Raw genomic sequence first — 13,864 nt, 5'->3', positions numbered from 1 at the left:
CACGTAGCCGAACAAACTTCGTGAGGTTGTCGACAAGCACCAGCAGAACGTTGTTGCGCTGTGTACTCTTTACGAAAGGACCCAAGTGATCTATGTGGACGATTTCGAACGGTCGCAGACCTGGTCCGATAGGGTTTAGGTTTCCCTGTACCTTACCACCTGGTTGCTTGAGGAACAAGCATTCGATGCACTGTCGTACATGTTGCTTCACATACGCCACCATTCGGGGAAACCAGAACTTCTCGCGGATTTTAGCCACAGTCTTGTCAACAGCGAAGTGACCACCAAAGTCGTGGAACTTCACCGTGATGAACTTCCGCATACTTCGTGGGACCACGAAAAGCTTCCGTGAGCTTGTTCCGCTTTGGAGCTGGTAGTACAAGATTCCCTGGCGCACTTCAAAATTGTGCACTTGAGATTTTTTCAACGAGGTGCGCTCACTTGTAGGTTTGTACAGTATCTCAAGTAGAGCTCTCAACTCTGGGTCTCGTGCCTGAATCATAGCTAATTTGTCTTCAACCGGTACTGTGTAGTAGACAGGTGCGATGCACAATTCTGGGTTTTTGTCCTCATCACCATCTGCTCTTAGGTCGCGCTCATCCACATGTTCCATTTGAGTTCCTGGTCTGTGCCGTATGACATAGTCATAGTCACACAGTTCTTCGAACCAGCGGGCAATCTGAGGTTTCACGGATTTCCATGTGTTTAGGTACAGCGTAGCACTGCAGTCTGTGACGATAGTGAACGTCACTCCCAGCAGGAGACAGCGCAGTCGTCCCACTGACCACACAACTGCCAAAAGTTCCAGTCGGCTGGAGTGATACTTCTGTTCAGTCTCACTTGTACGCCGACTAACGCAGTACACCAGGTTCCAAGAACCTGTATCCCCTTTTCGCAGGAGTATGCCTGCAAGTCCCTTGCTGCTCGCATCAGTGTGAAGCTTGGTCTCCTTACGGTGGTCAAATAGTGCGAGCACGGGAGCTGACACCAGCTTCTCCTTGAGCTTGGTGAAGGCTTTATCTGCCTCTGGGCACCACTCGAAAACTGCTCCGGCTTTTAGCAGCCTATGCAGGGGTGCAGCAATGCTTGCATGTTGCGGTGCAAACTTTCGAAAGAAGCTCACGAGCCCCAAGAAACGTCGAAGTTCGGTCGCACTGGTAGGTCTGGGCATGTTGATGATCGCCGAGAGTTTTCTGCTTCCTGGTCGGATCCCCTGAGGTGTCAACACCACTCCCAAGTACTCGACTTCTGTCTTCCCAAACTCACACTTCGACAGTCTCAGAGTTAGACCGGCCTTGGAAATTGTGTCCAACACCTGCTGTAGCTTCACCAGCATCTCTGGCCAGTCCTTGGCTGGTACCAAGACGTCATCTAGGTAGCAGGTTGCTACATTCTAGCCCAGTGGACCTAGCACCCTTGAGAACATTCGCTGGTAGACAGGAGGTCCGTTAGCTAGCCCAAGGAATAGACGCAGGGGCTGGAAATGTCCATCTGGAGTTGTAAAAGAAGCCTTGTGGATGGACGATTCATCCATGGGGATTTGGAAGTAACCATGGGCCATGTCCAGAACACTACAGAGAGTGTTTCCGGCGAGTCGGTCCAATACTACTTTATCAACCCGTAGCAGTGGAAAGCTGTCCTTGACGGTTTGGGCATTCAGGCGACGGTAGTCGACTACTATGCGATAATCACCAGTATTTTTCTTCACCAAGAGAACAGGGCTACTGTACTCAGAGTTGCTGTCGCGGATGAGCCCTTGAGGTCGTCTGTAATCTTGCGCAGAACCTCGCGTTCACTCCAGGATGCACGATACGGCGGCCTTTTAACAGGCGCGCTTCCTGGCTTTTCTTCGATTTTCATCGTAACCACATCCGTACGTCCCAGTTCGGTCATGTTCTGCGCGAAACATGTTCGGTGCTCGTTAATGACTTGGCACAGTTCACGTCTCTCGTCTTCGGTTATGGCGGGACCAACATTGACCTCTTCTGCTGTTATCGGTGCGAGTCTCTTCTCCCGTTTTCCAGGCTCTCTTTCGATGACCTGCTGCAGCACGCTGTATACATCAGGTACGTCAGGATTCATCGGTGAAGACCGGCATCGTGACACCACTTGTCCCCTCTTCAGAGTGACGTCGCAGTCTACAGCACCAACGACGGGGACGTCTGTCTTGACTCCTCTCCTTTGGCAAAGAACGTCAATTTCCCCACCCGTTGAGAAGATGTGGGGTCCCTCAATTGTCTCATTCCCAGTCGTAACTGTGACCCACTGGATGCAGTTCTTTGGGACTGTCACGGTCTCTGATGCACGAAGCACTACTCTGTTGTCCTTCAGCTCCACGTGAAAATCCCCTAGAAATGGATAGCGACGCTCATCCACCAGCGCAGTTTGTCCATGCTTCCTGATCAATACGAGGTGAGGGTGGTCAATGATGTCAGTCAATATAATTACGTCGGGTCCAGTGAAAACGTTGTCTCCGACAACGCGCATTGTGGTCTCATCCACATCGTGCTCATCGCAGCGAATCTTGACACGCACCTCGACCAGTGACATGCACTCACCGCCCACTCCTCTTAGTACTTCTGTGTTGCCTTGAATCTCCTTACCGAGACGCTTGGCACACTGCGCCTTCATGAGACTCACTTTTGCTCCCGTGTCCAGAAGGGCGACCACTGGTTCTCCCTCGATTTCAATCTGCTTGAAGCTTTCCGACCGAACAGGTCTTGTTTTCGCAACGCACTGTGATCACTTGCGGTGCATCCGACTCACGTTTGGGGCATTTTTTCGTACCATGGCCCTCTCCTCCGCACCTCGTGCACACTCGTGGTCGAGGAGGTTCGTCACAATTCTTCGCGTAGTGTCCCAGCTTTTGGCAATTGTAGCACTTGACGCCGCGTGTTGTCGCTTTGTTCTGTTGCGGCACGTACGGTAGCTCCGCTGATGGCTTGGGTCTCGAGGTTCCAGTTGACGCGAACTTCGCATCTCGATTCTTCTCGAAGCGCTTGTAGCTTTTTATGTCACGCAGGAGGTCGTTCACAGAGTGGTGTGTTCGATTCCGCATAGCGTAACTCAGCTCTCTCGAAAGTAGTCCTGTGGTGATCTCTTCCTTCGTTTCGTCCACGTTAAGCCCGAGGCGTACGCAGAGTTTTTCTTTTTTGCGAACGTATGCTTCTGACACTCGCCTTTCTTCTGAACTCGTTGCTCCATGGTCCGCCACTGTTTCGTCTTGGTAGGTGGGCGCACGAACGCGTCCCGAAACGCGACCTCCCAGAGAGACCAGGCTTTGCATGCCATACCCGTTGACTGCTGCCAATCGCGCGCGAGTCCCGACAACTTGAGCTTCGCCACAGAGATTTTCTCGTCGTCGTTCCATCTTGCCAACTCGGCGACCTGGATGAATTCCGTGATCCACTCGTTGGCCACGATATCACCCTCAAGTCCCGTGAACTTGGGAACCGCTGCCGACGCATCCGGAGACACCTGCATGGCGACGTCCGAAGGCGCTGGTCGACTCATCTGCGACAGCGTCAGGCGTTTGAGGAGTTCTTGATTCTGGCGCAACACTTGAGCCATCATCTCCATCGCGGCCGGAGCATTGTCCTGAACTGACGGGTCGGACTTGACGTCCTTTTGCGACATCGTAGGTCACTCGTGGTCTCACTGCGTCACACGTGGTTTGCGGTTAGGCTTCGCAGCGTTGTTGTTGTTGATGACCCACCGGAACTCGTCGCCGATCGATGTAAGCGGTAGTTGCATCCCACTTCTGATTGTAATATAAAAACTGAATGGTTTATTTGAGAACAATTAAAACGTACATGGGGTACAAACTCGGAAACTTGGGTGCGAGCCGGATGCCCATCCGACCGCCTCGATGGCCTGATAAACACAATATGGCGGATACTCAAAAAAGGGGTGATGTCCATTACGCTAATACTGACGCTAACAAATGGTGCACATTTGTGACGTCACTAGGCGGATATCAGGTGTTCGGAATTAAAATACGCCGTAAATACACCACCGGTCAAAGACGCCTTTTGAGCATCGTTTTATCATAACGAGGTTTCGAGGTTTCGAAGTTTTGTTTTATCCTAAACAATACGTCAACTGCGGGGTATGTCGTGTCAGTATACGCCATAGGCCGACAGATCGTGCGCGATCAACAACAATATGATCCTGCGTTTACGCCGTAATACATGCGAGTGCTATCAATGTTATTCTTTTTAATCCTCCCCCCCCCCCCCCCCTACTTTTATGGAAGCACCTGCTAACCGCCGGTTACACCTACCATGTACAAAAACGACATGATGTATAGGTTTCGCGGGCTTGACTGTTTTACTGCGCACTAAACGAAAACGATGCGGCGTACTTAATCGAGGTGGCAATGTGGGCCGGTTGGTTCGTAGCCACAAAAAGGGGTAAACAGCACGAAAAGAACGAAGATAGAGAGTGACACCCTGGCTAGACGGAAACATAAAAAAATCTTATTTCGGGACGTGATGACTGTATAATTAAGGCAGCAGTATAAATTCCGGTTTTCGAGATAACCGCTGTTATTCGAATTAGAGAATCATTTGAGTTTGAAAGAAACCGGATAACCAAATATTCCAATAACCGGTCACGTTACTCGGTTATTCGGTTATTTCAATATCCGCCGTTACTCCCATATGTTTACGCATTGTACTGTTCCAGAATCGAGATTGTTCAGTTAAAATAAATGCCCGCACAAGCAGCATTTCGGCCCAGGTGTAGCCCGAAACAATCGATTCCCGTTTGAACCCGTCCCGTTTTGACTCATTCCCAAAACGACCTCCCCGTTTGAACCCGTCCTTTCTTGACCATTCCTTAAACGCCCTTCCCATTTGAATCTGTTCAGTTTCAACTAGTTCTCGAAATGCCCTTCTTATTTGAATTCGTAGTCGAACATCTTTTGCGTTTGAACCGCCCCGTTTGAAGTGGTTTGTATAAGGCACTGCCCATCTCAGCCTCTTAGCAAAAAGTTTCAATCGTTCTAACCCCGGTCTGCGCACGTTTTCTGCTTAAGAATATGTTCCGAAATATTTTGCATGTCAACGTATTCTTAATATATACAACTCTTTCAGACAAGCTTCAACGTAATATGTTCCTACTTCAACCACTTAAAACGTTTTCTTTTTCTCAAGATGGTATTTAAAACGTGCAAGCGCGAAACGGTCTATGTACACTGCGCGACATTGGCTGCGTTTACATGGATGCGACCGTAGCGAATCAAATCGAGATTGGACTATTTTGATTGGAGTAGAAGAGGAAGAAGTGAAAGGACAGGGTGCAGGTGATTGGTCCCTGCACGATTCGATGCGCTACGATCGCATCCACGTAAACCCAGCTACACTCTAAAAAAACGTTTGTGCGTCTAATTTCAAGCACCCCACTCGGAGAACCAATGAGCACAACTTACGGAAGCAGCTCAGCGAATGACAATGACGAAACATGTTTAGACCAATTACTAAACCTAAACACGCGAAGCACCGTAAATAAAACTGATAAACTTGAAGCTGCTGTTTTGAATACCCAACCTGATATTATAGCAATGACAGAAGCTTGGCTATCAGACAGCATTCTTGACTGTGAAATCACGCCCCCAAACTATACGATTTTGTGCAAGGATAGAGGTTCTCGCGGTGGTGGAGTAGCGATTCTTGTAAAAAATGGCATTATATGTACCCCCTTACCCGATTGCCCAGAAATTGAGTGCCTGTGTTGTAAAATTGCTTATAAAAATACGTGCTGCTGTATACTTGTTCTCTATAGACCTCCCACTTCCACTTCAGGGTTTTTCAAAAGTATGTATAGTTATATCAGTGATAATATTAATGTGAGCAATAAGATTATAATTGCAGGTGACTTCAATCTAACTTCTTTAGAATGGTCCTCTCTATCGAAATGTACAAAATCATCTCTCGGCGCAGATATCCTTGCAGATCTATGTTTTCATTATAACCTCACCCAAATAGTTACTGAAAATACCCGTATTCAAGGAACGTCGCAATCAATGCTCGATCTCGTCTTTGTCACCGATTATTTCCTGAAAAAATGAACACAGCGTAAAAGTTTTAAATGGCATATCTGATCATGAGATGGTTTTGTGCTGCTTCAAAACGAACATCCCAACTTCTGGCAATCCCCAGACTTGTAAGGTTCTGAACTTTGACAGAGCAGATGACGTTGGCGTGCTCGACTTCTTTGGTACACACTTCGATAACTTTCTTCTACTGTCCAAGAGCGACCGTACCACTGTAGATATGCTTTGGAACGAATTCAAAACGGCAGTTAACACGTGTGTCTCATGTTTTATTCCACAACGAACTAAACGAATTAAGAAAAACCCTTGGATAACGCGAGAAATCATCCATGTGAAGCGCAAAAGAAATAGGCTTCGAAAGAAGGCAAAGAAAACCAGAACTCGTCTAAATAAGAACAAAATGGCATTACTCAACAGCGATCTTGGACAAAAAATCCAAGTCGGCTAAATACAAATTTTTCAATATCACTTTTCAATCGTTTATTCAATCTTCACCCCTCAAATTCTGGAACTATGCTGCATTAAAACTTGGGTTTGGGCTAGTTGGTCCATTACTGAATAAAAGGTTAAAAAGCGCGAACAAACGAGGACAATAAAGAAACACGGACGACAGGACAGGCGCTTCGCCTGTCCTGTCGTCCGTGTTTCTTTATTGTCCTCGTTTGTTCGCGCTTTTTAACCTTTTATCCTGGAACTATGTCAACCCAAAAAAAAAAAAAAATCAAGTCTAGAAACGCTCTTCGGTGACAAAGAAAATCTTGCAAAAGCCTTCAATGAATATTTTCTTTCGGTCTTTACAACAGATAATGGTAACGCACCCTCATTCGCGTCCTATTCCCCAGTCTTGGCTGTAAATGACGTTGTAGTTACCGAACAGGGTATCTTATCTCTTCTACTCAACCTGAACACAAAAAAAAAGTGCTGGGCCGGATGATATACCAAATGAATTTCTAAAAGATACGCCGAATGGGTAACAAAATATTTTATAATATTTACACAATCACTTAACAAAGGGCAACTCCCAAAAGACTGGAAGTTAGCGAAAGTCCATCCCCATTCATAAATCTGGAAACAAAAACGAATTCGCGAACTACAAGCCCGTCTCCCTTACCTCAACTTGCTGTAAATTGCTCGAACACATTGTTCTGAAGCATGTCTCCACCCACATCGAGAATAATCAAATACTTACTCCATATCAGCACGGTTTCAGACGTCACCTTTCAACAGTGACGCAACTTGTTGAAAGCATTCATGATTTTTCCACTGTCATAAACAATAGAGGACAGGTTGACGCCATATTCATCGATCTGTCAAAAGCCTTTGACAAGGTATCTCACCCAAAGCTATTGTTTAAGCTAGAATCTATACTAGGAGCAGGAAAAATTCTCAGGTGGATTGAAGACTACCTTTCAGATCGCAACCAGTACATAGCACTTAATGCGCACTCATCATTCAAAGGCAAAGTTTCATCGGGAGTCCCACAGGGATCAGTACTGGCACCTTTTTTGTTCCTAATATACATAAATGACTTGGTCAAAGATGTGAACGTAAAAATCCGCCTCTTTGCTGATGATTGCATACTTTATTTACAAATAAATAACCCAAATGACCAGATTAACCTAAATAATGCGCTTCAACTCATCATAAATTGGTGCCACGACTGGCAGATGGAAATAAATTCGAATAAAACTGTATTTATGACCATAACCAATAAAAGACAACAATACTCCTTTCCTTACCACATAGGCAATAACCTCTTGGAACAAGTCGGTGAATACAAATACCTCGGCCTCAATAAAAGTCAAAATTTGCGTTGGGACTCACACATTCACTCCACAACTAATAAAGCTCTAAACAAATTGAGTTTCTTTAAAGGAGCGATGCAACAATTTTTGTACTTTGCGCAAAGACCGCTTAAAACGGATCCCTAACGTTAATGACCCATGAAACACTCGTTCGTTCTTCACCCGACGCAATAGAAGTCCCAGAAAAAAATTTAAGAAAAACAATCAGCGTTCACCCCCTCAACTCACAGGCAGAACAAGCGGCCACGTGATCTGGAGCCGATTATATGCCGCCAGTGTTGATCATAGCCACGCGCAGGGGTTGGCAAAGCGCAGGACACGCGCTGAGTTCCAGACATTGTTATGGCTCGGCTGTTGTCGTCGTTGCAGCGATTAGACACGGGTCACTACCCGAATGCTTCTCGAGCTAGCAATTATCACGAGCCCAAGTCGAGTGCCCACGCAATGCTCGGGTCCAATCTATGAACCGTATTCAAATATCGTCACTTGGGTGTACTGCGATCCCCGAGTTACGTCATCAAAGTTTGCAAAGGAGAGATTGAATGAAAATGATCGCTTTTGTCCTTGAAATTACACCGCAACAAAGGAGTTTCTTGGCCAGTGGCGTTGCGTGTGGGTATCCTTGAGTCTCGGGTGTACCAGTAAGCTCGTGTAGAGTGAAAAACATTCCAATTGAATATCGTTGCCAAGGTCCTTTAAACGAGTCTTAAAATTTGCATCTCCTGTTACTAAATTACTAGCCAACAAAACTTTATTACGTCCTATGCTCGAGTACGCCAACGTCGTCTGGTTCCCCCACACAGTCTCCGGCATCAATAAGATAGAAAGAGTTCAGAGAATGGCCGCGAGGTTTATTTGCAATAAGTATAGTAGGCACGTCTCTCCCTCTGAACTTTGCAGGCCACTGGGTCTCTCCTCTTTAAAAAAAAGAGCAAAAACAGCTAGACTTAAATTTCTATACGAATTACCCAACGATCATTTCAACCAAAAAAAAAAAATTATCTTATCCATACAAGCAAACGATTAACACGGTAGAACCATAGCAAGCTTTACGAAAAAGACGTCGCTCATAATAACTGCTTTAAGTTCTCTTTTTTTCCCCGAACCATTAACGAATGGAACCACCTGCCTCAAAATGCTGTTCATCCCTCTTCTATTGAAATCTTCCTCGATTACGTAGATGCTCACTTTTCATCATAAACTAATATTTTATGCTGTTTTTAAAAGTGCAATGTATCTATTCTATTGAAGTTGTTTACTAATTTTTATTCTCGACTTCTATAATTGCTTTGAATATTTACCTGCAAATTGTGTGTTGAATATTTTTTTTCTGCTTGTAATATTTCAAACTGTACCACCCTACAACAACCCCGAATGGGGTTAGTAGTATTGGAAATAAATAAATAAATAAATAAAACGCAGTCTGAGTTGTGACATTAAGCAATGCAAAACGTCACGCTTGCATTGCTTAATGTCACAACTCAGACGGCGTTTTTTGGTCTAAACATGTTTCGTCATTGTCATTCGCTGAGCTGCCTCCATAAGTTGCGGTGATTGGCTATCTGAGTGTTGTGCGGGAAAGCAGACTCGCGGGCTTTTCTTAGAATGTACTGTTATTCCAAACACGAAGTTGTGACTTTTTTTAAATTTTACTTAAAATTGGTATTAGCAGACACCAAATTTTACCGCTTAAGTTAGTGGCACAGATGAGCACTTCCAAAGATACTAATAGTTTTGATGGCAGCCTTTTGACTATATGAGATAGACAGCAAAAACCGACGATCGCTTGTTGGCGCTAACAGTGTCGCGCTTTGTACAATAAGGGAGTCTTAAGGCCCCTACGAACAGTTGCGTTTGAGAGCCTTTGAGTGCGTTTGACTGCGTTGCGGCTGTGAGAAACCAGGACATCCCTGCTTGGAATGTCGCGTGCCGAGCTGTTCTTTGAATTGGATTCCACGCTTCATTCGAAGCAGATGTGCCGGTGACTCGCTTTCGTTTGTCGATGCAACGCAGTCAAACACTTTCAAACGCAGCTGTGCGTAGGGGCCCTTAAAATAACGTACGCAGGTAGTTTGGATAAGCTCAAAATTAACGTCGACATGGGTTTTTATATCGCAACGCTTTTGTAGAGTATCCAATGATCTTGCGCACGTTCTTCTAAAACTCCCTAATAGTGAACTAGATATTTGGAGAGCGAGAAATCAGACAGGTTAACAAACGTATACAATTGCGACTTTTTTTTTTTCTTACAGTTTTAAATTTTGAACCCTTGCGCACACAGGAAAATATCGTAGACATACGGGACGAGAGAGGAGGACAATGGAGGGCGAGGGGAGAAAGGGAGAGGACTAGGAACGTTAGAGAGGAGAGGAGGTTTCTCTCCTTTTCTTCAGACATCCTAGTGCTTGCCTTTTCTACCCACGCCTGGCGTTGCCTTAACCTGTGCTGCACGCAACTAGTGACATGGAATATAAACTGAGCACGAATTTCTACCACTATATGTCAGCCAGATGTTACGGTGGCTCCCTCTCATGGTTCCAGTCTGTAACGTCCGACAGAAATTATCAATTGCCAGCTACAATTTACACACTGTGTGTAAAAAAAAAAAAAGAAAAAAAAAAAGCAGGCTGAAACTTGTGAGCCATCGGCTCCTTAAAGGGACACTGACAGGGTATTTATGCTCGCCGAGGTTTTTAGTTGTACGTGACATATGAGAGCTCAACTACCCAGAACAGAATTTGCGGCTCGAAATTCGGTTTCTTTCCGCCCGAAAACCGCCGATCAAGAACTGGCCGGTTCGAGTCTCGCTCACTCTCTTTTTCGCGGTCACGGGCCGTTTTCTAAGGTATCGATGCGACCACCAAATTTAATCAAAGTCGTGGGTCACTGAAGGCACACACTCAATATTAAAAATAGAAAAAATTATGAAACCCATTTTTTGTGGCTTCTAAAAAGCTGTAAATACGTTGATTGAAAAAAAAAGTTCCACAGACAACCGGAAGCATTCTGTGCGTTCGTCGTTTCGCGTATCGTGGGAGTCGCGGGGACGGCGATGGCAGCGGACGACGGACGTGGGACCTCTATTTCAGAACTGTCGTTCGCGGTACCGGCGAATTCTGTCTACCGTTAAAAAAGAAATTTGGAACTGATCAAAATAATTGGTACTCATCCCGTACGACACGCCCGACCACCAAGCCGATTTGCACGAAGACGTCGCCGAGCCGTCGCTCCCTTCTCGTGGCTGAAGACATCGCTCGCGCAAACGTCAAGCACCACGTGTCTACTTCTAGGGGTGTCGCAAACTTTTGTCGAACCGGAATTTTAAGTCGAACTTTCGGGGTTCGACTGGGTCGAACCGGTTCGACGAACCTTCGAACTTTTCACCAGATTCGACCGGTTCGACTTTGCGGACAGTGTGACCAGACCTTGATACACGCATGTCTAGGTTTGGAGAATTTATTTTTATGCAAAGAGTTATTTTATTTTATGAACAGTTGCAATTAAAAGAAACCAATTTTAGTCACTGAAGACGTTAATAACTTAATTGTTTTGTACTGTATTAACTGAAATAACCAATCAGCGGTGCCCTTAATTCATCCCTTAGCCATTACCATCCAATCCGAAGCCAACTGTCCAGCCTGTCGCGCATGGGCACACGAGTCGAACCTCAATACAAGGTCGTCGAAATTTCCGCAAAAAATTCGAAAAAGTCGAACCTGGTCGAACTCGAACCTCGGCCGGTTCGCGACACCCCTATCTACTTCGAGTTGAATATGCACGCGTACGATTTCTTTACTAGGTGCGAATGTCCCCAAAGCGTGGTGCTTCCCGTCTTCGACCCGGGAGTGCTTTTGCTAGAGAAAAATCGACAGCAAACTTCCCAACTTACAGTTTACCGGCTCAATTATTACTAAGCAAAGAGATCCACCTCGAAAGAAATGCCCCAGTAGCTCAGTGGGAAAGACGTCCGGTTCACATGCGGTAGGTCCGGGTTCAATCCCCCGTGAAAACCCCCTTTTTTTTTTTTTTTTTTTTTTTTTCAAACATTTTTTGATGTTTACATATCTTTTTTATTTTTTTTATAATCATCACTGAAGAAACTAACAAAAAAAATAACAAACAAATGTTGTGGACGATAGTTCGCTAAATTAAATGGTATGGGATTTCCGTTTTGACACCTGCGAACTCAATGTAATCACTTTCCACAAAATGCAAGGAGCATATAAATAGGTAGCGTCCACTCTCCGAGGTGCCCGTATATGTTCTACAGGAATCGCAGCCAGCCATTTGTCCCGATCCCGTTGATCTTTCGGAAACTCTGTCGCACAATGCCACTTTTTTTCGGATGCAGGACATGTGAGCCAGCTCTTCACGCAACATCTTGGGTGTATTCTTTTCGGAGCCGATCATGGAAATTCACCACGGGCACTCACTACTCATCTCCAACTCCTCAATGTACAAAACAACTCATCTTGGAGTACAGAACAACGTGCGGAACAAACATAACTGCAAAAGTATCGCACGGCGAGCAGTTCCCGCACGCCGCATGTCGCGTCGTCTTCTACGGAGAGGAGAAAAAAAAAAGACAAAAAACGCACGGTCGGGTGTAGCCACGTGACTTCCGCCACTCACTTCCTTCTCTCCACTTCACCGACCTCCGTCGGGTTTCGGTTTCGGTTTCGAGCAATTGGGTCTTTTGGCTTTATTAAAAAAATACGCTACTCTGTTGCAAAATATTAATTGGGTAGTCCTCCGACACCATAATGAAGCGCCTGGCAAAAAATGAAAAAATTTTTTTGAGGGGTGTCAGTGTCCCTTTAAACCAACGCCGTCAAAATCGACAGTCTGATATCCTTCTTATTTCTATTCATAAAAGTGAAATTTCTCGTATTCAAGACGACACACTCAGCGCTTGACCGATCGCGGGAGGTCGACCACTGCGACGCCTTTGGTCACTCACGTCGCCAAAAGTAGTTTCGATGACAGCTTGTTCGCGCTAACAGTGACGCGGAGTGTACTTTTATAGCTGTAGTTAATGCATTAATACTAAACAATAAAACAATATACAAAATAAATGCTGCACGCGGTCCTAAACCGGGTGAAATCAGGTCGTTTATTTATTTATTTCTTTATTTCAATTTTTGCACATGCGCACAACGGTCGAAGGTTACAGTCGTGCGTTCGTCGAACTTCGAGGTTCGAAAAGGTCAAATTCGGTCCAACTCTAAAGCTTCGCAGGCTCGCAACATCCCTATTGTGGCCTCAAGACTCACGTGCGTGCCCACGCGAACAAACAGCTGTCCATCCGCCAATATCTCGGTTTAAAGGGGTCATGAAATGATATCGGATTGGAATGTTCATGACTTTGCAGAGGCGCAGTCTGGCTAAAGTATACTCGCACAGACCGCCACTGATTCAGAAGATTCTTTGTCGCAGTGATATTGCGAGGATAAAAGGGAAAGGGGAAAGTCTTGCTTTCGCAAAGCTTTATGATGTTTTCTTTCTTTTGAATCGAAGTTACTCGCCTGACGACAGTCGAGTGCGGCTCGCGAATAGGACACGAGAACAGTGGTTGTTTATCGCCCTAATTAAATTAGGGCGATAAATTACTTTCTTTTTGTTTTTACCACTGCGTGTCGTCGTCTTCGGTCACTTCACACCGGGCGTGCACACCTATCGCTTGTCACCGGTCCGAATCTAGCATTTCTTTTATTTTAAACTAATTTAATGTTTTTTTGCTTTTTTTTTTTGCTTTTTTTTTTTTTGTTTTTTTTTTTTTTCAAACGAAGTTAAACATTTTTGTCTCTACCTTGGGACAGTTTTGTGTGTCTCTGAGCGTATACACAGAGAGCCCGTGCCGTCATATCTTGAGCGCAGTCCGAAGTCTAACAGTTTCCCAGTTCACATGGTACTTGATGACGCGATCAAATATCCATAGCAGTATCTGACTAACGAAGAGAGAAAAATCATGAACAAAATGAGCAAGAATCACGTTTTTCACTAC

The sequence above is a fragment of the Ixodes scapularis genome, unplaced genomic scaffold, assembly GCF_016920785.2.
Source record: "Ixodes scapularis isolate PalLabHiFi unplaced genomic scaffold, ASM1692078v2 PGA_scaffold8__174_contigs__length_109621045, whole genome shotgun sequence".
In the NCBI taxonomy this organism is placed as follows: Eukaryota; Metazoa; Arthropoda; class Arachnida; order Ixodida; family Ixodidae; genus Ixodes; species Ixodes scapularis.
Note: the sequence above shows the minus strand (reverse complement) of the source record.